Source organism: Neovison vison, chromosome 7, assembly GCF_020171115.1.
Source record: "Neovison vison isolate M4711 chromosome 7, ASM_NN_V1, whole genome shotgun sequence".
NCBI lineage: Eukaryota > Metazoa > Chordata > Mammalia > Carnivora > Mustelidae > Neogale > Neogale vison.
This window is the reverse complement of record NC_058097.1, coordinates 131326171-131350495: the sequence shown is the minus strand read 5'-3', so window position 1 is coordinate 131350495 and position 24325 is coordinate 131326171. Positions and strand designations below refer to the sequence as shown.

General features: G+C 48.1%; 1 pseudogene; it reads left to right on the top strand.

The window, feature by feature from the left end:
* Nucleotides 1-14188: 14188 nt before the first annotated feature.
* Nucleotides 14189-14723, top strand: LOC122914063 (annotated as a pseudogene).
* The last annotated feature ends 9602 nt before the right edge of the window (nucleotides 14724-24325 follow it).

Below are 24325 nucleotides of genomic sequence, written 5' to 3'. Positions count from 1 at the left end.
CAGACTTAAAGCGTTGGAGGCGCCCTTCCCGCCCTCCGAAGCCCTTCCTGAGGGGGTTAGCAGAGCCCTGCCGCCTTTATGAGCGGGCCCCGCCCCAGGGCGGCTCAGTGCCCCCTCCGCCCATTTTATTGCCCACAGAACGTTTGTACTTCGGTGTCTTTAACAGCGAGTTCCTTTTACTCACCAAAGCAAGAGCCACAAGAGGGACTTTTGCCAAAGGTAGAACACTCTTCTCCTCCCTTGCTCCAAATCCATGAATTTGCCCAGAGCGTGTTTCAATGAGGAAAAGCTAATAAAAGTCAGCTTTGGCGCCCCCTTTTTTTTTTCCCCCCTCCCAGGGAAATAGTACTTGGAGCCTATAGAGCCATTCTATCTGGGGGACCGACGGTCCTAAAGACTTGCCCTCCCTCAGCCCAGCTTCCTCACAGGGTGACCAGCTCACAGTGCTGTCAGGGTGGAGGGAGCAATTGGGTGCCAGTGCGGGGCTGGGCTCACCATCGGGCACCTGGTCCATCTAGAGTCTGGCGGTTGTGGGTCTGGATTTGTGGCAGCGGACCTGTTACGGGGAAGCTGAAGCAGCAGCCCGCACTAGCAGGGCATCTGGGTGCGCGGGAGAGCAGCGGGGTAGCCCTGTTCCGTTGAGCAGGTTGCTTCTGCCCAAGGCTGCGTTTCCAGGAGATGAGGTGGGGGAAGAAAGGGCCTGTGGCCCAAGTCCCACCCTAACCCAGTATGACCACTTCTTAACTATGTTTACAAAGACTCTATTTTCTTCCTTCTTTTCCTTCTTTTTAAAAATATTTTATTTATTTATTTGACACAGAGAGAGAAAGAGCACAAGCAGGAGGAGCAGTAAACGGAGAGGGAGAAGCAGACTCTCCACTGAGCAGGGAGCCCTATGAGGGCTGGATCCCAGGACCCCGGGATCATGACCTGAGCTGAAGGCAGATGCTTAATGCACTGACCCAACCAAGCACCCTACAAAGACCCTATTTCCAAATAAAGCCACACTCTGAGGTTTCTGTTAAACATGAAGTTTTGGGGGGTGGGGGGTTGTAATATTCAACCCCTACAGGCTGCATCAATCTGGGTGAGAAGGTGCTTTTTTTTTTTTTTTTAAAGATTTTATTTTTTTTATTTATTTGAGAGAGAGTGAGAGAGAACATGAGGGGGGTTAGGGTCAGAGGGAGAAGCAGACTTCCCATGGAGCTGGGAGCCCGATGTGGAACTCGGTCCTGGGACTCCTGGATCATAACCTGAGCTGAAGGCAGTCGCCCAACCAACTGACCTGCCCGGGCACCCGAGAAGGTGCCTTTTAAAATTTACCATTATCAAGCTGTATCCTCTATGTTTTTTTCTAATGTGTACAAAAGTGTCATTTGAACCGGCAGAGGTCCTAGATATCTTCTGTGGAAGCAATCAACTGTGCAGGATCCATTAGTTGGCAAGCTTATAAGGCAGAGACCCTGTCTGATGCCTCTTTGGTAATTGTCATAGCTTGTGCAGTAGACTGGGTTCTCAAAGATGTGTGTTTCAATGACAGTAAAGAAACCTGAAAAGAAAACTTCTGATTCCAGATACTACTGGAAAACTTTTTCCTTTCTTTTTCTCTTTCCTTCTCTCTCTCTTTCTTTCTTTCTTCCTTTCTCTCTCTCTCTTTCTTCTTCTCTTTCTTTCTTTAAAGCACAGGTGAGTGGTCTTTAACCTGTTTCATCCTATATTTTTCTGCTTTTCTGGTGGATTAGAAGTCTCTTGGATTCGCATGGGTTAAGTGGGATAGGTTCTACCTCATCACTGAGTTACGCGGTGTTTCTTCAAGTGTGCTCCATGAGGTATTAGCATCATAGGAAAAAAGGGTTTTGTGGTCAAAGACTGGGCAGCTACGTGTTTGCTATGCTCTTTCTGGAGATTAGCAGTATTTTATACTGGCTTTGTAAAGGTTTGGACAAGTCCTGTAGTGAAGAAACCTATTAAACTTTGTTTAATCCAGTGTATCTCAAATTAACTTTCCAAAAGAGTCCTCCACACCCCTTCTTTTGTGAATGAATAACACCTATGATGATCCATGGAACTAGTGTAAGCAATAAAGTCTGAGAACCACGGGAGCATGGTCAAGAATATGAATGTTGACATCAGGCTCAAATTCAAAACTTAGATTCATTGATTTTTAGTAACTGAACCTCTCTGAGCCTGTTTCCTCATCTCAAGGTGGTGTTCTAATGCCACTTGCTTTACAGGATTAATTGAAATAATGTAGATAAAGTGCTTAACACAGAACCTGGGATATAGGCATGAGTATACTAAACACCTCCTGTTAGATTATCATTTATTATTATTCTATTATCATTTGGCCTTATGACAGCTTATAGCATTCTTAGGGGTCATTTGGGGGAAATGACAATGTTGATTCTAACAAAGAAGATCAAGTTTTCAAAAACAGTTGTCAAGTTTTCAAACCGATTTTTATAAAAATCTACCCTGGAAAGAAAGATCTCATAGTTAAAGATCTCAGCTCCTCAGATCTCCGGGGATGACATTCACCAAATCCAGTTCTTCTGAACCTGAGGAAGACTCCTTCATGTGCCAATCAGTTGTGAGTTCTTAGGTCAGAAGCCAGTGATGTTCACCTAGAAGAAAATCAAGCCCAAAGTGTCAGATGAAGTTCTGTGTTTCAAAAGACATTTTACTGGCTTACCTCTGAGAGCGTTGGGGTTGGAGTAGGAAGAGAGCAAAGAGATGAGGGGGAAATGTCTTGAAAATGCCTGGGTTCTAGAAGCACCTATCTGTCCTTTTCTGACACATGTACCACAGAAGATGTCACAGAGTCCACTGACAACTTGGATAAGGCAGTGAGCCCAGCTTTATCTACCCCAGTGCCCAAGAGAATGGAAAGCAAGACCACGTTCCAGAGGACGATATGCTCAGGCTCTTGTCTTGGGTGGGTTGAATAAGTAGCTATTCCTGCAGGACAGAGAAGAATGTTAGCCTTACCTTGAGAGATAATAAAGGGAGGGAGCTCCTACCTACAAGTGTGCAGAAGCATGAGTCTAAACACAAGTGCATACCAGGCTTACGGTCTTCGTTGTTCTCATCTTCCTAAAGACAGCAGACTTATTATTGCCCCTTGGTCAGAGGGTTGAACACACCATCTTTCCCTCTATTAGCACTTTTCAGGAAGGCATTGTAGGTACAGATATAGCCAACAAGAGAGCATATGGAGAAGAGAGAAATTGTGTGATACGAGGTCTTAACTGCTTTACGGATCTCAGGGGCCATTAGGAGGGGGAGAAGAGCTTGGGCTTCAAAGTCCCATGGACCTAGGTCCTAATTCCAGCCCCCCCACTAAGAAGTTTCCTAAATGTTGCCATACATCAGATTCTTTATATGAAAAATGGGGTTGATGATAGCATCAATGCCATAGCATGGTTGGGAGATCAGATAAGGTGTTAGCACAATGCCTGCCATGTTATAGGTGATATATTTTAGTTACATCATAATTATTATCTTGGAAAGGGGAGACCTGAGGGGTCTAGAGTAACTGGAGAAGACCTCAGAGGGAAAGGTGGAGTCACCTGGCCTTGATGGAGCAGCGTCAGAGAGAAGAGTAGTGAACTGTAAGAAGAAAAAGTATGTAAGCAAAAATCGTAAGGGAAATTGGGAATCAGAGAGTATGGGTTGGACAGAGGGACATGGAATAGGTTTTTAGGCCATATTTCACAGAATGACATATTATTTGATATCTCTGTCTCTATCTCCACTTTTACCCATATACCCATATCCATTTCTATATAGTTTCCAATGAGATCACACATTTCTTAAATGTAACGATGCCATGGCCTTATCAGCACCTTTCCATTTCACAAAACCCCTTGGACACATGTATGACAAGAGATTGAAGGCAAAATGGAAGTGGTATACTTGTTGGAGGCAAAGGGTACTGGATAGGATTCGGAAGCTTGTGATGGCAGTCTAGGTGAAGAGCAGTGGCCAATTCAAGATATACTGTGGAGAGAGGATTGGCAGGACATGGTGGTGGACTTAACGGGGAAAGTAAGAAAGGAGAAGAATAAAGATGACTCACAGGCTCTAGGTGCCATCTAATGGGCTGGAGATGGCCCAGAGAGGAGATTTGTAGGGGACCATCAAGGGTTTTGGACGTATTAATACCGAAATGCTGTGAGATGTTTCAAGAGGAAATTTCAAGAAGGTAATTAGATACTTTGGTTAAGAATTCAGAAGATCAAGGCTAGAGATAAACATATTGGGATTATTTACAATGTAGATTGAATGGTTCTGAAAGCCATGGGGACAGATGAAATCAGCTAGGGAGACAACACAAAATGAGAAGAGAGGCAGGGTCTCTCTTGATCATTGGTGCTGGGTTTCTTATTCCTTTAGGAAAATAAATGTGCATCACAGGACCCAGCCATGTCAGGATATCTGTGCAACCCCAAGTGTGGTAATTGTCTCCCCAGTTAGATTGTGAGCTCTTTGCTAAGTTGTTTTCTCTTTCCTTTGTACTCTTTTCTCCACCTGTACTCTCTTCTCTCATGACAGTGCCTAACGAGTACTAAGCAGGTCCTCAGCACATACTCAATTGAGTTCAATAATCAGGGCTAATGAAGTCAAGATATTGCATTGAATACTGTAGATGGATGGCTTAATTCCTTAGCCACACTAGAGCTCCCTGCCTTGGCAAACCACTTCCCAGATACTGTTGCTTTGGAAGCAGGTGTGGAGAGAGGAATAAGATACTGGGTGTGAATGGAGGTAGCTGGCCACATTGTAGGATAGTCAATATTGAGAGCACTCCCTCTTGGTGGTCATCAGCTGTTATCATCTTCAGGTGTTGGACACTGACACAAGGCCATAAAGGCTACTCACTTCAGGGTGTTATTCCTGAAGGGGTAGGTGTAATTCCCACTGCCTGTGTCCACAGAAGGGGCCACTTCACAAACCCAATGAAGAAATGACCACACTGTATGCAGCCACCATAGTGCCCTGCTTGGCCGGAACCACAGGGCATAGCATCTGCAATGGAACAGAGTAATGGGGAGAGGGAGGTGTTACCACTTTCTAAATACGCATCCTCTGAGTTTCCTGGTAAATTAAAGATGATCTGAATCTTCTCTTGTAGATCTCAGACCAGGCAGGTGTTTTTCTTTTGCCTCCCAAGTATACAGAGAATGGAGTACTAGAGCTGAGAAGCCCTCTGTCCATTCACCTTCCCCTACTGCAGTTCTAAAGAATGAAATCATGCACTACGAACCCATGAGCTGGAAACGTGACTGATACACCATTGAACCGCCTTGGTGCCTACCCACTGTCTGGAGCAGGCATGAGGTGTGCTGCCTGTCTGCTCCTCCGTGCTCATGGCAGACATCAGTAATCGATCTCCGCGCTCTTCCCCACTAGCCCTGGAAAAGGCCTCACACTCTCTTGCAGGAGAAGCGGTCAGTCAGCTCTAAATGAAACCTATTGGTGGTGGATATTCAGCAAATGTTTGTTGTATGATTGGGCAAGTAAATGAGTACTTGTTTTTCTAATGGCTGAGTCAGTGACCAACACAGGGCTCTACTGTGTACAAACTCCATAAATACATGTTGACTGGACGGGTGGGTGAGCGCGGCAGTGACGCCAGTGTCAAGGAGAGGCGACCTTCTGGCCTATTAGTGCCTTAATGAATTGGGGCAGAGGTGAGGGATGGATTTGCTTCAAAGCGTGAACTTTTGTTCCTGACACATCCACTTTGTGTCTTTCCTTCCCCAGGGCCCAAGGGAGGGGGACAGCTGGGGTTGAATGGAAGGGCTCGGGGAGTCCCTTGGAAAGGGCTCTCAGGCGATGCGAGGGCTAAGGATGTGGGAGGGTCTGACTGGTGGCTGCAAGAGACAGGAGAGGGGGCTTTGGAGCAGAAAAGAGAAGGGATGTGGTGTATGAATTAGAATCGTAAGGGTGATGAACAGCTGGCTGTGATCAGGACGTTGGGAAGCAGTTACGCATGTGGGAGGGAGAGAGAGCCATCCCGGAATCAGACGACAGAGACTGAGTCCCACCTCGGCCAGTCCTGCCTTCATTCAGAGGCACCTGACCCGAGAGCCAACTGTGTGTGTGTGTCAGGCGTCTGGGGGTACGCAGAGGGTCAGGTGCGGGCCTGGTGCTGAAGAGAGGAGATTATACTCATACTCTTCCTGAGGTTGGCAAAATCATCCTTAACTTCCTTTCTGGATCTCAAACTAAAGCCATGTAAATCTGGGCAGGCCACTCAGCCTCTTTGGGCTTTCCCTTTCCTCCGTTGTCAAATGGAAACAAGTTTGCACAACTCGTAAGGATATTTCCACACCTTTCTGTAGGCTGCTCTGCGGAGGACAAAGAGCAGCGGTATAAGAGGGCCATGAGTCAGGAACCGGAAATAATAAGTGCATAACAGATGAACTTGGAGTGTCCGTTTCTGTCCTTCAAGGGGGCCACGCAGGAGTGGATCCGCAGACGTGTTTGGGCTACTCCATTGGCTACCGGGGAAATAAGAAAGCTAGAGGATGGGACGGTCCTGGACTTACTCCCAGATGACAGATGGAAACAGCCGACAAACCCTAGCAGGCTGGTCTTCCAGAGCTATTGCAAATGGCTCTCTCCACACCCTCTCTCCAGGCTCATTTTTCCTGGGATCTCCTGCGGCAGCCCCATCTCTGTTGGCTAGAGCCCTGCCAAATATCCCTGTGCTTTTTGTTTGTTTGTTTAATTTTTCTTTTAGAGAGAGAGAGAGAGTGCGAGAGAGTGGGGAGGGGCAGAGGGAGAGAGAATCTCAATCAGGATCCATGATCAGCACGGAGCCCGATTCCCTGACCCCAAGATCATGACCTGAGCCAAAATAAAAAGTTGGATGCTTAACCGACTGAGCCAGCCAGGCGCCCGTACATCACTGTGCTTTACAAGGAGGGTATTAGAAGTGCTGGGCATAGGTTGATAGCCTATCCTTTGGAAGAGAGAAACATACAGCCTAGAAATAAGCCCTTCTGGAGTGGGTGTTGTGGGAGGATAAACATTCATTGCCTGCAGGAGACAACACTGGCCCGGAAGGTTGTACTTGAGCCCTTCCTGATGGGGTCTTGCCCTGCCTCCAGAGCCTCACCTCTCTAGCATCAAGACCTCCCAGTGCACCGGCTTCCGGGCTCCCAGGGTAGGGCCGGGACTTCCCTGCCTCTGGGCCTTGGAATATGCCCTTCACCCTTTGCCATGAGGTAATCTTCGGTTTACCCTCAAAAGTTCAGTTCAAAGGTCTCCTGTCGTAGACTGAACAATGACCACCCCCCACCCAAAGATATGTTCACTTCTTAATCCCGCAACCTGTCAATATCACCTTATGTGACAAAAGACAGGATTCATTTGGGATCTTAGAAGGAGGAATTTATCCTGGTTTCTCTGGGTGGGCCCTCAATACAATCACGTGTGTCCTTATAAGGGAGGCAGAAGGAGCCTTGAGGAGCCTTGAGAGAGGAGAAGGCCAAGTGGGGACGAGGGGCAGAGATTGGGGTGGCGTGTTCACCAGCTGAAGAATGCCAACAGCCACCAGAAGCTGGAAGGGGGCAGGCAATGGGGTTTCCCCCAGAGCCCAGAATAGCGGGCCCTGCCAACACATTCACTTAGGGCCTCTGGGCTCCAGAACGGCGTGAGAATACATTTCTGATGTCTTCAGCCACCGGGTTTGTGGTCATTTGTTATAGAGGCTGTGGGAAAACTATGCATCTACTCTTTGTAGTTTTCCATGACCCCTTCCAGGCCAAATGGGTCATTCCTGCCCTTGCACCTGCGAATCTGTCCTGTCGTGCTGAGCACACCGCCTCCTGCTTCCTGCTGGAGGAACCGAGCTTTGGGTCAGCCGCTGTCACCACCTGCCTCCACAGATTCCAGACCCTGTGATATGGAGGTAAATCCTGTGATGACTTTCCCCATGTTCCTTCTGGTGGTGCGGGGAGAGAGAAAGTGCACCCCGGGCCTGATAGGGCCGTAGGTCAGGAACAAGAAATAAATGCATAATGGATGAAATTAAACTCTATGCAAAAAATCGCCTCACCCTGAGGGAGGCTTGGTGAATGTGTTTGCTGTTGCAAGTATCTGGGAAATTGTCCCCCGGGGAATGAATGGTTGGTATTTGGTCCATGCTAATGATAATCAGTCCCTCCCCGAGTGTGTTCTTTCACCTGATTGTCCGAGGTGGGGGGTTGCAAGCTTACAACCAAGCAGGTCATTTTAAGTCAGAAAATGTGTCTTGGGGCACCTGGATGGCTCAGTGGGTTAAGCATCTGCCTTCAGCTCAGGTTGTGATCCCAGAGTCCTGGGATCGAGCCCCGCATCAGGTTCCCTGCTTAGCGGGATGCCAACATGGCATCTAGTACAAGGAGTACAAGGATTGGGTGGTATGTGTCCACTGTGCTGGAGAAAAGCGCATGGTGTTTGCTTTCTTTTCTTTTTTTTTTTTAAAGATTTTATTTATTTGACAGAGAGAGATCACAAATAGGCAGAGAGGCAGGCAGAGAGAGAGAGAGAAAAAGAGAGAAACAGGAGGAAGCAGGCTCCCTGCTGAGCAGAGAGCTTGATGCAGGACTCGATCCCAGGACCCTGAGATCATGACCTGAGCCGAAGGCAGCGGCTTAACCCACTGAGCCACCCAGGTGCCCGGTGTTTGCATTCTTACCAGCTCCCTCTCTTTCGTGCAAATGTGTCCGAGCATCGCAGTGCCCTAGCGCCAGGTGCAGAGATGGTTTGAGAGCCTCTCACTCTCGTTCTCTCCGAGCTGCCCTGCCGTTGACTGAGCACAGTCACAAACCAGGCTTGGGACCGGGCACTCTCTATGATCTCAGGCGGAGCCCATCATTCTCCAGGAAGGGGCTACTGCTGATATCCCCATTTTCCAGAGGGAGCCTCTGAGATTCAGAGAGTTGAAGTGCCTTGCTAGGGTCGCACAGCTGGCTTGCCATGGAGCGTGGTTTCCGGCTCCACTCTCTCTGGCTCCCACTGCTCTGCATGTCACTTCCCACAGAGACAGGAGAGAAGGCCGGGCTTCCCCACCTACTCCCTTCCTGGCAGGAGCATTTCTCCTGGAGATAACTACCCTGACACTCTGATTAAGCAGTCAGGCTTTGGTGAGTTTGGTCAAAATTGTTCTTGGTTCCTGAGAGGTCTCCCTTTGGGCCCAGATGAAATGGAGGTCCTGATCTGGGATGCTGGGTGACAGACCTTGACCAGAACTGACCCCATTGAGGAACTGCTGCCCTGAACAATCACTGTCAAGTTTGTCCTGGGCATCCTTTAAAGTTCAGCCCGGAGACCTGCATTCTATCCTTGCCGTGCCATATACTAGCCCTGCAGGCTGAATCGAGGTGACCCTCTCTTGGCTCTTCATTTTTAATCTATAAAAGAAGAGGGATTAAAATACTGACATCTAAGATTCTTTCCAGTTCAAAGATTCAGTTCCAAGTTGTCTTAAACAGGAAGCATTTGTTTTTCCTTTTGATTAGAAAGCTTACTGTGGGGACGCCTGGGTGGCTCAGTTGGTTAAGCCGCTGCCTTCGGCTCAGGTCATGATCCCAAGGTCCTGGGATCGAGTCCCGCATCAGGCTCCCTGCTCAGCAGGAAGCCTGCTTCTCCTTCTGCCTGTTGTTACACCAGCTTGTGCTTGCTCTCTCTATCTCTTGCAAATAAATAAATAAAATCTTTCTTTTTTTTTAAAGATGATCTCTCTGAGAGAAAGAGAGAGATCACAAGTAGGCCGAGAGGCAGGCAGAGAGAGAAGGGGAAGCAGGCTCCCCACTGAGCAGAGAGCCCGATGCGGGGCTTGATCCCAGGACCTTGGGATCATGACCTGAGCTGAAGGCAGAGGCTTAACCCACTGAGCCATCCCTCAGGTACCCCAATAAATAGAATCTTAAAAAAAAAGTTTACTATGGGAGTCTTTTCCTGCTTTGGGGGCTGAGAAGGTGAAATTATTAGGGGCCCACAGGCCCACTCTTTCCTTTTCCCCTCCTGATATTCTACCTTATTTTCTTTCCCCCCAGCAATGATAGAAATTAGGTTGCATAGTTGTATTCTTAACCCTCAGAGGAGAGGACTATTTGAAGATCAGAACTGCTGCTTCTTCCTGCAGACCTCATGCAAATTATTGAATGACTGTGTGCCCTGAACTGTTTTATGGCATGAATAAAGCATATTAAAAATTTCAGGAAAATCTTGATGGGTATAATGAGCGTGTGTGCTTCTCACTTATTCAATGAGCATATTTCTTTAAATGAGGTATATTCACAAAAACCTCAGATTTTCAAGGTCAACTCTAGGTAACTCAGTGCTGGGATAGAGAGCTGATAAGAACCTTCCAGGTAGGAAAAGCTAGGCCAGGACAGCTTTGGGCCTCAGGTCTCTGTGCACTTGTATCCTGGAAAGTAGTCCAACACTTTCCCTTTTGTGAGCTCCTTGTCCTAGTTCTCATGACCCTTCTGACATCAGGAATTACTTCTGTTCTTATGTTGGGCCTTTGGGGGAACCCAAAGTTCCCCTGAGTCAAATGGGAGGACCAGCGGGAGACTGTGTGGTGAGGGTACACGTTTGGGGCTGACACAAAGGAACTGTGGGAATCATCTTGGAAGATGTGTGTGCTGAGTCTCTCTGAGCACCTTCTGGGGAGCACAGCCTGGTACTTAGAGCAAGCCAGGTTCCAAGGTAGGGGTCAGAACGCAGAGATGGCTTCAGGCTAGATGGTCATAGCTGGATGGACCTGGTCATGCTTCTCTTTTGCTTTCAACTTCCAGTGGCCACTTTTCCCTTTCTCTGACCTCATTTCCCTTCCTCTCTGCTAAGCCTTTTTGACCTGGCTCTAGTTACCCTGGTTTTCTTAGCGATTCTGGAAATCTCTAGCACATTCCCAGTTCAGGGCCATAGAACATGCTATTCCCTCTGTTTGGAATTCTCCCCCTTCTCTTCCTCCAAGAGGCTCAAATGCCACCTCCTCACATAGCATTGCGCCTTCTTTTCTTCCCTCTATTTTCTTCTGAGCCCTCTCCACCTGACATTATGTTACAGTGGGTCATTTGCGGTTTCTCTCTTAGCACTTAGTAGAGACTAAGTGCTAGGAAAGCAGGAATTTTGTTGACTTTTTTCCCCACTACTGTGTCCTCACGCCTAGAACAGTGCTAGCACACAGTAGGTGCTCAAGAAATGCTTGTGAGTGAAGGTTTCAAGGGAGAGAAGCGACTCGTCAGCCTGGTGTACAAATCAAGTGGGGTTTTGCCTTTGTCTGCATTATGGCACCATGGCCTTTGCATCATCACAAACACCTGCTCATTCTGCACAACACAGCACAGACACCTTCTTCTCTGGGATGCCTCTCTAAGGTCCCAAAGGTAAACTATTCCCTCTTCTGCAAACCCTGGGCTCCGTTGCAGCAGGGACTCACCCCATGGGGTGAGTTTGTCCATTATTTGTGTGTTTGTCCATCTCCCTTGGCCTGAAGGAGCACAAGAACCCCATCTCCACGGGGTCGGGCAGACCCCACACATGGCAGTCTCTCTCCTCCCAGTTAGGCCCCTGGGTGATCCCAAACCACACCACGGACTGGTCTGAAGCTGTCTTTCCTTAAGGTCTTGCTATATCTGCAGATGATATTGTTGGAAAACAACCCCTGGTCACAAGAAATATAAATAGATTTTTTTTTTAAGATTTTATTTATTTATTTGACAGAGAGAGATTACAAGTAGGCAGAGAGGCAGGCAGAGAGAGAGAGGAGGGAGCAGGCTCCCTGCTGAGCAGAGAGCCCGATGCTGGACTCGATCCCAGGACCCTGAGATCATGACCTGAGCCGAAGGCAGTGGCTTAACCCACTGAGCCACCCTTTTTTAAAATGGGGGCTCTGTTTCTCAGTCCCCGGAGTACCCAAGTCAGGGTCTGCTAGTCCCAGATGCCCAGTTCTGGGTTAGTTCGAGGCACCATGCAAGTAGAGAGTTTTTATTCTTGGCATTAGCTTTCTGAGATGACAGCCTTGCTGATGTTGTGAGGCTGCCTTCCAGCGACAATAGGGGGAGGCTGCGGGGACTTTCCTACCAAGGAGATGACATGTCGCTGGACAAATACTTGTCCAGTTCAGTACAGTATGGCTGTGACTGGCTATAGGAGGAAGGCAGCCCCCAGAAAGGCTGTCTACCTGGTGGGGAGGGTAGAATGGTGGGGTGGGTGTGGGGTGTGGCTCTGACTTCCATGGTTCCATTTCTGTGTCTCATCTGAAAAGCAGCAATGTCTGGAGCAGCCCTCCAGCTGCCTCCATGTCCTGTTCACCGGGGACGCGACGTGGAGCACGGCCCTCACTGCCATAGCCCCATGCATGCCATCCTTCTCCGTGTCCTGTGTTGCAGGTGCGCGGACGCAGCGGGTGGTGAGAATCGAGAGATGACGGATTCTGGACTCAGACGGGCGTTTGAGCCCTATTTCTGCCCCGTGTCGGCTGTGTGGCTGGGTCATATGACTTAATCAGCCTAGGCCTCATTTCTTCGCCCAGAAGGAGGGGAGAGTGATTTCCACTTTGCAAAGTTCTGCAGGAAGGGAAGGAAGTCATATGCTTAAAGCTTTGTGCAAATGCCTGTTACAGTTACTGCTCAAGGGCAGAAACCATGCATGCTGGTCGATCTCCTACAGATCCTTCAATCATGTTCTGCTTGGAGAGGATGCTAAGTGAGGGGTTGTGTTTCTTACTGTCCTCAGAGTGTCCCCTGTGGCTTTTGAGAGCTTGTTCCTCCAAGCAGGAAGGAGCTCGGCCTCCTGCCCTCTCTTCTCCCCGTTCGGAGCCCAGCTTTTCACCGGCACTCATTCTTGAGCCCTCTGCCGTCTGGAGTTCTCCCAGCCCCAGGACCACTGCAGCCAAGAACCGGAGCCCCAGATGCTTGGCCGGGCCCAGCCCCTGTCCCTTCTGCAGTGGTGGGCACTGTGACTCCTCACTCATTGAAATGTTCTCTGCTTTTCTCACTTACCTCTTTTCACCTTCACCTGAACTTTCCAGGTGTTCTTTCTCGGTCTCCTTCCCACACTTTCCTCCTCCTTCGTGCCGTTTAGTTTGCAGCGCAGACTGGGATTTTGACCTGGCCTCCTTTCTCCTCTCCTTCCGTTCATGACCCTGGGTGACCCTCTGCCCCTGGGCCCCCCCATCACCTTTCTGTCTTGGTTCTCCATCTTGCTTCTCTCTTGGGCTTCCTCTGATTCCCTCAGGGGATGGGGAACCTCTGTCTCCCTCCAAGCTGCATCCCTGAGGTCCCTGCCTCGGCGAAGGCCCCCACCGTCTCCCGGGCCAGAATGCTGGAGCCGACTGGGACTGCTCCCTCCCCTCACCACCTGCTCCACCTTTCAATATGGCGCCGACGCACCCTCCTCTCTCCAGCCAGGGCCACTGCCTTCGCTGCCTTAGAGCCGGCCAAGAACGGACCCTGAAGACTGACTGAACACCAAAAGAAGAGGTGGGGGTGGGGAGGAAGAAAAGGGGGATGAGAAAGAAAGAAAGAGTAGAAAGAGGGACCGAGTCAGGCTGCACTCTGCTTTCATGAGGACTGGGCAATGTTTTCCCTCCGGGCCACCCTCTCCCAATCAAGTTCAGATATCCTGCTATTATGGAACTGAAATTCCCTCCCGCCCCTTGACTCGACACCCTTCAGCAATTTCAGCATTTTCTCTTTACCATCTTGAGAGAAGGCGGGCGCTAATGTTTCGAGATAGCCTGCAGGGGAGGAGAGCGAGGCCAATGGGAGTTGTGCAGTTGTTTGATGGGGGAGGGGACGGATGTCCTGTGGGAGTCAGCAAGGTGCGCCAGGCAGGAGAAGGTGCTGGGCTGGTGCTGGTCGGCGGAGGAGCTGGCACCCTGCGCCAGGAAAGAGGACACGTAACTGGCTACCTGGTATGGGCCGGGCGCCCTGAGTGTGTTCTCCTTTCACGTTCTTGCACTTTTACCGAGACTCGGGGAGATCTGTGTTGCCTCTCAGGAAGGGCTCTGAGCTGAGACAGAGAAAAGCTTTGCCCAGGTATTGCTGATTTAAATGCTCGTCTGGGCAAGATGGCCCAGCCTCTGCCAGTATGGGGTGGAGAGGGGCAGGGGAACAGATGGTCACTGTGTATACTACTGTGTGGGGACAAGAAATAGGAAGGGAGGTTTCCGGCCATTCATACTCCTAGTCTTTCAGACCTGGGTAGTCGGGTTTTGTTCCCGATCCCACCGAAACAGTGACGGCGCCGCTAGGATGAAGCTCGTAAGATTTTTGATGAAATTGAGTCACGAAACTGTAACCATCGAATTAAAGAATGGAACACAGGTCCATGGAACAATCACAGGTGTAGATGTCAGCATGAATACCCATCTTAAAGCTGTGAAAATGACTTTGAAGAATAGAGAACCAGTACAGCTGGAAACACAGTATTCGAGGAAATAACATTCGATATTTTATCCTACCAGACAGCTTACCTCTGGATACACTACTTGTGGATGTTGAACCAAAGGTGAAATCTAAGAAAAGGGAAGCTGTTGCAGAAAGAGGCCGAGGCCGAGGAAGAGGAAGAGGAAGAGGATGTGGTCGGGGTAGAGGAAGAGGGGGTCCTAGGCGATAATGTCTCTCAAGATTACTATTTCAAAGTGATACATGATTGGGGATATTTTTTGTACAGGTTTTGTTTGTTTATGTCAGTTTTTAATAAACATAAATGTAGGACAAAAAAAAAAAAAAGAAATAGGAAGGGAGATGATCATCTTTTCTCGTGGGTTCTTCCTGCCCCATGTATGCCTGTGTGCCTACTCCGCACCTGAAGGTGGTGGGCTAAATTCATCAGATTACCTGTCTTTATGAATAAAGTTTTATTGGAACAATGGTCACACCCACCTGCTTATGTACTGTTTGTGGCTGCTTTTGCCCTTTGGTGGCAGAGGTGAGTAGTTGAAACAAGGGACCACACAGCCTGCAAAGCTGGAGATATTTACTATCTGTCTTTTTTACAGGAAAAGGTGACCAACCCCATAATTTTGCCTAGGGAAGCCTCGATGGGAGGTTGAAACCTGATGAACCTGACAAGTAGTCGGTTATTGTGCTTTTTATAGTGTATCGCTCATGCAGTTAACAAGCTCATATTAAACTCTAGTCAAAGGCAGCACTTTGCCGGGTAGGGGCTTAGAAGGCAAAGGTGAATGAGACTGGGCTGTGTCCTTGAGAGGCTCACAGCCCCAAGGGGGAGCACAGAAATACATGCTGGCAGTACTGTGTGCTGAGTGTCTGTGTGTCGTGTGTTGCGGGGAACAGAGGGAGAGAGCTAGCCACATTTGGGGGCCCAGGGAAAGTGGGCCCAAGATGAGATGATTGTTTGGTGACTTGGAGGAGGCAAGGTAGCTAAGCCTCATTCTTCCCAAGAGTCCAGCTCCAAGGAAGCCGTGGAAAAACCAGACCATATCTGTGATCTTGGCCGGCTCCAGCACCTGCCCACAGGGAAGGCACGGTAGGACTTTGGTGACGACAGCTGTGATGGCCAAGGCCAAGAGCAGCTCGCCCGGGCACGTGGAGCTCGTTTCAGAGCCCATGGTGAATCTTCCCTGGAAAACAACCAACACCAGAAAGCTACCTGGGCCAAACACTGCAGAATCAGGAGGAAGTGCAGTGGCCTCAGAGCCACAGGAGGGAGATGCCAAGGCCAGCTCCCCTTGGTGACATGGGCTAGGGAAACCTCTCCCCTCTCTGGGCCTCAGGTCCCCCTGTAAATAAAGTATTGACCTCCTAGTTGGTGGTGTGTGGACTAAAGGAAGTACATTCAACGTGAAAGCATGTGACTCAGAATAGATAGCTCAACAGGCTTTCTTTAAAGGATTGGAGGACAGAAGAAATGTTCAGGAACTCGCTGTTACCCTATTCTGGTTCTTTCATCCATTCCCTGAGAGCTCCCCTAATGATTAGGAATTAGGTCCTGGATCCAAACCTTGGCTCCCTCGCTTAGCAGCGGTGTGACCTTGGGCCAGGTCAAGGTCACAGATCATCATTCACCTGAATTTGCTCATCTAGAAAGTGGGACTGACGATAGCTTTTGGCTTGGTACCCTTCTACAGGATGTAAGAAGGCTCAGTCAGGCTCCCAGCGCCCACTCAGCTGCCCTAAGTAGGCATTTTTGGATTGTTGACAGTTTGAGAATCAGACAACATATTCAAAAACATCTTCATACAAAGCTCTCAATGCATGGCAGCCACCGAGTAAAGATCTAAGGGGATCCGAATCCTGTTGGTCTCTCATTTTCTTTATGGGGAAAATTTTCCTTGCTTTCTCTTTTTTTAAATATCAACCCTGGAGATTTCCGAGAAGCCAGGATGGAGGCACGTGGAAAGAGGGAAAGGTTTTGCATCTTGTTTTTTTCTCGCCTCTCGCTGCTTTTGAGCATAAATGGCTTGGTGTAAACACAGTATCTCATTTGCGGAGTGAAGCTGCTAGAAAAGCTTGTGACGCTGGTGCTTGGAACAAGTCTCTGTGGCCCAGGGAGGGGCTCCTATTTTGCATCACGTGGTGCTCTCTTAACCCTCTTTTGTGCCCATTCTCAATTCAGGTGCTTGCCGAGACTGTGAACTGGCTCAGGGATGGTGTTTCGTTCCCCACCTCGGTCCCCAGACACAGAGGTCTGATGCCACCACTGTCCCTTCCCACGGGGGCAGCCTGGAACAATTTGCAGAGCCAGGGCCCTCTCTTTGGGGACAAAACTGAGCCTAAGCTTTCTACTCCCCCCACCCCCTTCCTCCACAGAGGAACCCATGATTGCTAATGAACAATGAACTTGTTCATTACTAATGATGGCTTAAGCAGGATGAGAATGCATGGTGGTTTCTTTCTTTTTTAAAATTTTATTTATTTATTTATTTATAAAATATTTTATTTATTTATTTGACAGACAGAGAGCACAAGTAGGCAGAGAGGCAGGCAGAGAGAGAGGAGGAAGCAGGCTCCCTGCTGAGCAGAGAGCCCGATGCGGGGCTCGATCCCAGGACCCTGAGATCATGACCTGAGCCGAAAGCAGAGGCTTAACCCACTGAGCCACCCAGGCACCCCTCTTTTTTCTTTTTTTAAAGAATTGATTTATTTGAGAGAGAGGGAGATAGTGAGAAAGAGCATGAGGTGGTGGCAGAGGGAGAAGCGGGCTCCCTTGGGAGTCCAATGCAGGGCTTGATCCCAGAAACCCAGGATCATGACCTGAGCTGAAGGCAGATGCTTAACTGACTGAGCCACCGAGGCTCAGGGCTACGGAAAGATGCCTGAATGGGGTGCTGCCTCTGGCTCCCCAGGGTGGGTGAAGGTCATCGAGACTGCTGACATCACTCCCCATTGTGATCACTAACAGTATTTGTAATGAGAATGTAACACTTAGTGGGAAATAAGGCAACAATAGACAACAACAACACATGATTGACAGGATTTCATTGAATCCTCAGAACATCCCTGTGGGGTAACAGCTCCACAGTTGCAGGAGGAAGCTGGCTCATAACAGTGAGGTAAGATTCCAGAGTCTGGCAGCTGGTGAATAACAGATCTGTTGCTCAGCGTAGGTTTGCTCATTTCCACCTGCAGTTTTGCCTACTTAAGGCAGCTGAGTAGGTGCTGGGAGCATGGCTGAGCCTTCTTATGTCCTGTAGAAGGTTCCAAGCCAAAAGCCGCCTATTTCTCCTCAATGCCTGGAGGTCACAGCTTTTGCTGCATACAGTTGCTGAATACAGCTGTGCTAACTCTCCAGAAAAACTGCAGATTCTTTTTAAGAGGAAAGGGAGGCTGTGGCGGAGGAGACTGGGGTCATTTTGGGAAGGGGAACCATGCAGCACCCAAGGTGGGTGTTTAATGAAACGGTGAGAAGCTGATACATTCTCTTGGGTCCTGGCAGAGAATGTTAAAGGTGCTAAGGACTCTCAGAAGTCCAGTCCCTTCATTTCCTAGGAAGCACAGCCCCCGAGAGAGTAGTAACCACTCGTTCAAGTTTAGATAGCTAGGTAGTTGGAAATCATAGCAAAAATAGTTGCCGTCACGTTCACAGGTTTCATCTCACTTCATCCTGCAACGATCCAGAGACAGACACATCATTATTAGGCTTATTTTACTCATTTGCTGCTGATCATTCTGAGGCTCAGAGAAGCTAAGGAGCTTGTCTGAGGTCACACAGCTTACAATAGGGGAGGGAGGCAGCTCTTCTTCTGAGTCGATCCAGTTACCATAGCTTTGGGCCTCAATGTGCTTAGCAGGTGGGAAAACCACAATCCCTCGAAATCCATAATCCTAGACTTCATATCAAGTAATCTTGTCTCGTGCTCACTATATATTCATATTCTTACTTGTCACCCTAAATTGGGCTTGGACAGCATGGTTGCTGCATCAAGGCTTTCCATCCTAATCCCGCCCATCCTCAAGCACAGACACACAGACATACCCAGCTACCTGGTACCTGGTCAAGGATGTGTCTCCAAGGTGGGGGGTACAGGGGGATGGGGGTGGTCAGAGCCTATCCAAGGGTGTATTCTCGAATATCCCCAGGGGGAAAGGCCCCAGGGCTGTTGATGGGTCATACTTCACATAGATGGGCAGGGGGGCCTTCTGTCTGCGCCTCAGCTTCCTGGCTGGGCTTGGTCTCAGCCAGTCGAGGAAGGAAAATGGCTTGTCAGGGGGCCATGTCTCCATCTCACTCTCCCTCCTGCCCCTGCAGCTGTGATATTAATGTGGCACAAGACGGTGTGGTGTGAACACTTGGGGCACTGTGCCAGGAGCCTTGTCCCCCAGTCGTGTAGTGGGATGAGCTCCACTCCAGTTCTCTGCGGGCTTTCCCAGCCAGGCACCCCAGCAGGCTGTAGGAGAATACCCTCCTTATCTTTGGCCTTGCTGCCGTCCCTTTCCGCACGTGAGAACACACGTCCCTTTAGCAACCTGCCAATTCTTACATTTGCTATGTAGCCATGACTGACGTTCTGCTAAGCCCCCGAGAAAGCGGACCCAGGGATCCTCTGGTCAGACACCTGGCCCTCAAGGATCGACTATGTCATAATCTATAACTCCAGTGATTGCCAAGTGCTTTTCTGGGCTGTGCCAACCCTCCTTTCTTGGCCAACCCAAGGGGCTGTCAGTGTGATATTATTTTTTTCCTCATTATTCTGATGGGAAACAAAGATCAGTGAAGATCCGACCTGCTCAACGTCAATGCAACCAAGAGAGCAGTCAAGGTTCTCATTTTTGTGCTCTTCCCCTGACATTGAGATAACCTTCTGATCTGGGGCTTTCCCACTGGGGGAGATTCTGGTCCCTCAGGTGTACTCCACGCTGCTTGTCGCCTACACAATGTGCCTGGACGGGGTGCCTTCCACGGAAGGTGGCACTCAATCTGGGGGTAGGGATGGGTGGAAAATTTTAATTAAGATGTGGCTTCATCAGTTCCCCAGGTTGGCCTGGTAGAGGTGGCATTTGGCAGATTTTTCTTGTCAATGCTGCCAAATGTTTATACTATTTATGCCTTTTGATAAGAGTGCACTGTTCTTAAGGATCCAAAATAATGCAACCATCCTCCAAAGGATAGCCTTAGCGTCACTCCCTGATGAGTGAGCTTCTAGAATCGGACGAGTAGAGATGGTGAAATTTCACTTGAGGTTTGTATGGAGATAATAAGGTGAAAATGTCAAGCAGGCCAATAAAGAATCTGTGTTGTACTTAGATACATATACACATAATAACTCCCAGCCTTAAATCAAGTTTTCTGATTTGTAGAGAGATTTCAGGTACATTTCATACAGCCACCCTGTGAGAGAGGCAGTCTTCCACAGAGGAGAAAACTGAGCTTCAGAGAGAATTACAGAATTGCCCCAAGTCTTCCAATTAATAGATGGAAGATATGAAACTTGAACCTGGTATGTGTATATGTTTGCTCATCTACATGTGAGTATTATACACACGTTTCCTTATATGCTTAAATATGTACTTACATGTACTCATGATCATATGTCAGCATAAGAAACATGAGGCACACTCGGAGTTGTTTGACTTGTTAAAACCTCTTGGGGTGATGTGTTTACTCAGTCTCTCTCTCTGGTCCCCAGAATCCTGGCTGCAGTGGTCTAGTCCGCCCTGTCCAGATATTAATCACACAACTGGAGGGACCTTACAGGGATTGTAGAAAGATCTAGTGGATGTAGGGACGCCTGGTTGGCTCAGTCGGTTAGGCATCTGCCTTTGTCTTGGTTCATGATCTCAGGGTCCTGGGATCGAGCCCCATGTTGGGACTCAGCGGGGAGTCTGCTTCTCCTTCTCACTCTCCCTCTGTAATTCTCTCTCTCTCAAATAAATAAATAAACTCCTTTTTGAAAGAGGACCTGGTGGATATAATTATTAGTGCGAACACATACATGCATGACTCTAAGGAGAGTTTCCCTGCATCTCCAGTTCCATCCCACCAAAAAGGCAGCATAAATGCATAGCCAAGGAGGTGGTTTCAGTGTGGTCCGGTCTGAGCTTCCTCTCCTCCCAGGCCCTGTTGATCCTCTCCTACATTTGTCATGCTGCTCATGCATCTTCTTGCCCAGTAGCATGAAGTCTTTGGACACTAACAACCTTGCTCTGCTCCTTACTAGTTGTATGCATTTGGGTAAATTACCTAACTTCTCCATATTCCAGTCTCCTAGTCTCTAAAATGGGGTTTGTCATAATAGCAGGTTGGCCTCCGATCTCATAGGGCTACGGTGAGGATTACAGGTTCCTAGTAGATGCAAATCCCATTTGTCGATAGAGAGGTAGTAGTCATGAAACATCATGTGACTGTGATGGAAAGTAAATGCTCAGTAAATGCCACCCACTTATATTGTGCAAGGGAGCGCTGACTGCCAAGTCCTTAACTGCATGCTCTGAGGATGTGATTATGATCACTGCGATCCAGGGCATTGCCAAGGAGGGGGCTTCCCTCCACTGTGTCCTGTAACCTGCATGATGTCAGAGGCTGACCACAGCTCCAGGGACAGCCGTCGGTGCTGATGCTTTCTGAGATCTTTAGCCTGCCTCCCGGCATCTTTGTCGCCCTCACTGTCATTGTGGGGAGGGCTGGCAAATGCCTCATGGCAGGAGACAGAGCTTCTTGGTTACGATCCAGATTGAAAATGGAGGCTGCACCATATACAGCCGCAAATACTGGGAAGGCTCTGAGAAACATATGACGTCCCCTGTTTCCCTGTCTTCGAGACACCCAAAGAATGTTCCTCTTGATGCCATATAGAGTCAGTTTTGGGTGGAAGAATTTAAGTTAGGAGCTATATAGACTCTGGAACCATATTGGCTGATTTCTGATCTCAGCTCTGCCATTTAGCTGCTGACTGATCAGGGCCAGTTATAAGCCACTCCATCCCTCACTTTTCTTGTCTGTAAAATGGGGATGATGATGATAATATTTATCTTACAGGTTGTTGTGAGAATTAAATGAGTTTGTCTGCGTAAAACTTAAAACCATGCCTGGCGCAGGGTAAACCCTATGCAAACACTGTGGGATTTATTATGAAACATACAGTGTTAGCCCCCAGAAGAGTTATGGTTTATGACCATAAAGGATCTAGTGTTCAGTGAGAACCGTATAACCGAGCATTGAGAACTTTATAACTTGCTCTATCGATAAGAAGAATTTCAACCTGTGGCAGAAATTGCTATGTAATCACCAAATCCTATTCTCCTTTTCTCTGGGACAAAAAGGCTACTTTTCAGGCTACTTTCCCAGCATCCCTTGCAGATAGGTATGGCTGTGTGACTATATTCTGGCCAGTGGGGTACAGACTGCTATGATGTGTGCTCCTTCCAGGCTTGGCCCATAATCGTCTTTCATGTATGATTCTCCACCCTCTTTTTCTCTTGTTTGCTGGCTGGATGCAGAGATCCTAAGGAATGCTTGAGCCCACAGATCTTCTCATCTCTATCTTGACCTTCTGAACCAAATGACTCTGGTTCCTGAGTCCTTCCAGGCTAAACTGCTGGGTCCATGGGATTCACATCAGTGTCCTCTTCCCTAGGCATCTGGAGTCCAGTTTCCTCCCTTCTGATTGTGTTAGGTACCCCGCTTGTGTTTGCTTTCCATCATCCCAATACATTCACATTTCCTGCTCTGTGATCTCTTTCATTCTTTCACCTTTTTCGATTCTTGTGCTGTGTTTTTGGAGGGAATGTTTTTAAAAACTCAATTACTAGTGTGTGGCAGACACAACACAGGTACTATCCTTCATGGTTAAACAACAATCCTGTTTGGTCATCTGTAGAATCGACCCTAAATATACAAGGTCTAAAATAACTTCAGAAAGAGTGATTTTGCTTTGTTTAGTTATGGTTTGGGATTTTAAATCATGAAACTACACATGTATAATTCATCTGCATTAAATGAACTGGATAATTAATTTTAAATGGGAAATTAAGAATATATGTCTTGTCTTTTCTTTTTTCAAAAGATGATGGGACTTTCCGGATTTGCCTCATGAACAGACAGCTTTTTCATTTTCATCAGTGACTTGGACTCACACCTAAGTCGGGCTTTGGGAGGCTGGCTGGCTCCTTTGGTAGGGTATGGGCAAGGGAATGAAAGATCAGGTGAGCAGTTGAAACACTCAAGTGTCACATTCTCTCACACCTGTAGGGTCACACCTTTTGTGGCTCTTGGGATTCAAGCATGAAAGTTTCATGACCTCAGCCTCTACTGAAGTTACTAAATAGCTTTCATGTATGTTTCAAAACTTTATTTTGGCTCCTTTTGTAATGATCAGTTGAGAGGAATTTGGGTTGATCTTTACATTTTTGGGCTTTAGTACTTGTGACTATCAGAAGGTATCAGAGGGTCTGAGAGGCCACACCTGATTCAGGGCTCCTATCTGTCCCTCAAGGGGACTGAGCTAAGCAGGTTTCTGGATGAATGTGAGGGACTCCTTTTAACCACTATGACCATTAGAGGGCGCCTGGACCTTGTGAGAGCACAAAGCCCTGGGGGAAGAAGGAGGGCTGTGGGAAAGAGTGGCAGTGATTCTCTTATTCAGTTTTTCACTTTGCTAATTAAGAAAATATTATGCCTGGGAAGCTGCATGTCTATTTCCTGAGGGCTTATGGACAAATCCATTTAACCCTTACAGGGGTTTCTGTAAATCAAATAGTTAAACTTTCTACTAGTAGTAATAATTATACATATTTATGCTGATTTTGATAAAATGAGTTACAACTAATAGAATATTTGCTAATAATAATTTAATTATTGGGGCACCTGGGTGGCTCAGTTGGTTGAGCATCTGCCTTTGGCTTGGGTCCTGATCCCAGGGTCCTGGGATGGAGCCCCAGGGCTGGCTCCCTGTTTGTGGGTGGGCGGGAGGATTATGCATATGCACTTTCTCTCTCAAATTAATAAATGGAATCTTTTATAAATAAAGATTTTACTTATTTATTTGACAGAAATAGAGAGAGCACAAACGGGCAGAGAGGCAGGCAACGAGAGAAGCAGGCTCCCGGCTGAGCAGGGAGCCTGATGCGGGGCTCTATCCCAGGACCCAGGGATCACGACCTGAGCCGAAGGCAGATGCTTAACTGACTGAGCACCCCGGGCACCCTAATAAATAAAATCTTTGAAAAAACTCAATTACTAGTGGTATCAAGACCGATCATCTGTTTCTAGGGGACTTGGAAGTGCCTCGTAGTGCCCCGCCTGAGGACCTGAGCCTAGCCAGGGTCAGTGGGTGTGAGAGCAGATGGTGGCTGCACTCGACAAAGAATCCGCATAGACTGCACATCTACTTGTTTCTACTCAGTCTCTACTGAGACTTGCTCTGTACATTTAAAGGAACAGGCCTGGAAGGAGCAGCATAGGGCAGCAGAGGGAGGGCACCAAAGAGCTGGGGAAGTCAGCAGGTCTGAGGACTCCCCCCACCCACCCCAACCACCCACCTAGTCATATTCTGTCACCTGCCACCTAGTGTTCCTGTTCCAGAAAAAAGAGACACCAGGGACCCATCCCCTTGAATAAAAACAAACACACCAACAAAAGAAAGCCCGAAAGTTAAAAAAAATAATAATAACTGTTCAAGCTCTCCTTACTCTCTCCTAAAATCTGATTTCACTTCCTCTCCTACTTCTACCTGACAATGCAACATTGTTTGTATGTTTTCTGATGTGCCTATTTCTTATGACTCTGGGTAAATGATGAACTACTGATCAATGAGCGCTGATTCTGTTCTTTCTGGAATTCTCCCTGGCCTCAAGCCTACAGCTGAAAACCTAATGGGAGCATTAGAGATACTTGCTGGTCTGTTTCATGAATGACA